This window comes from Amphibalanus amphitrite, unplaced genomic scaffold, assembly GCF_019059575.1.
Source record: "Amphibalanus amphitrite isolate SeventyFive unplaced genomic scaffold, NRLGWU_Aamphi_draft 000030F_arrow, whole genome shotgun sequence".
Classification (NCBI taxonomy): domain Eukaryota; kingdom Metazoa; phylum Arthropoda; class Thecostraca; order Balanomorpha; family Balanidae; genus Amphibalanus; species Amphibalanus amphitrite.
In genome coordinates, this window is record NW_024881526.1 from 1331923 (window position 1) to 1333732 (window position 1810).

The following is a 1810-nucleotide window of genomic DNA, read 5'->3' on the forward strand; positions in this document are numbered from 1 at the left end:
AGCTGGGAGTGGGAAGAACGATAAAGCGCTAATTACGGGCTGATTGGGATGATGACGTCAATAAATCATAAAACGCTTATTGCTATTGGAGAGCATACACACCGTTTGTGTGTGTACCACTATTCACTACATATGTAGATGTTTACAGAAATATGATCCCCATCGACCTTTTGACAAAATGGCAAACATTTCGAGTTGAATCAATGAAACCAACAGATCCGAGACCAAATTAATGGGCTCAGATATCAGGCTTTTTTATATCCGTGCACGCACATGCGTCTGGAAGATTGTACGAGTAAGGTGTTTGTCTTTCGACTGTCTTTCGAATGTCTTTCGACAAGCTAAATTGGAGAATGACTTATATCGAGAAGCTTGATTTTTTTACCTTATTTTGCAGGCTTTGCATGCATGGAGCAGGGTATACAACCAAACATACAAAACAATACAATACAAAGCATACAATATCGTCACTTGGTTAGGTCGAACAGAATTAAGGTCAGGCTTCCGAAGAATGTTGTTCCGAAATTGCGATATGTTCTGATTATGTGTAACACTGCACAGAGCACATGCCATACTCTTGATACAGTTTACAAATGGCCTGCATATGCTCATGAGATTTTAAGCTCATGTCGATGCATGGGTGAAACGGATGAGTATCAACGAAGATGTGTCGAAATTCAGCAGAATATTAAATTATAAACGAAACATTTCACATTCCACGCGAGAGAATAATTCATTATTCATGGTATGAATCTCAGTGACCAATAAATCGCTTACCCTGCATAAGGTTAGTTTGTGTTTCGATATTGATGAGAATAAACCAGTATAACGCCTTTTGGGGCGACTAACGGAGCGAGCGAGAGGGTGAGCCTTGCACGTGCGAAATTGCGAGGGGGTACCTCCAACTGAGTTGTGCACGGCACCCTACTAACCGGTCTCTAGCGATGTGCCAAATTTGAGCACAATCGGCCCAGCCGTTCTCGAGATCTGGAGGCGGCACCCTGCACGTGCGCACGTGCAAAATGGGTCCCAACTGACTTTTGCACGGCACCCTACTAACCGGTCCCTAACCATGTACCAAATTTGAGCGCCATCGGTCTAGCCGTTCTCGAGATCTGGAATCGACCCCTGCACGTGCGCACGTGCAGCAGCACCTCAACTCTGGCACATGGATATGCATTGCATAGTGGGTGCCTACCTACATGCCAACTTCCAGCGCAATCGGCCAAGTAGTTACCGAGATATTGCAACAATTGCACAAGTGACACCTCTTCGTTTTGCACGTGGCACGTGCATAAGGGGTCACCCACATGCATCGGGAATAGTCCAATACTTGGTAGAAGGAATGAAGCTACCCTACAAAAATTACCGCATGTAAATCGGTCAAGTGGTTGCTGAGATATAAGCCTCGCAAAAGCGTGACCACGGCCGGCCGGCCGGCCGCTCATACTCAGAAATTTCCGTTAATCTAAGGAAAGACTACGCTCGCTTCGCTCGCTCCGTAATGAAAGTAATAAAGCAAATCAAGTTGACACACAGGTACGAGCGCATTTATATGCTTTATTCTGAAACAAAATAAGTGAAATACTGTTGAAGAGTGGTTGAATCAGAAGCAAGCACCAAAAGGTACTTACCTAAGGTACACTTGAGACGTACTTACCTGTAGAGTGTAGGGCCATATTTTGTCCTAAAAAACAATAAATGCTGAATCTCAACGAGATAAACTAGGCAAACGCAATCAACAAAATATTTAACCAAACGTTTTTTTTTTGGCTTGTTGCAAAATGCATAGTCTGACTTGCACGTACAG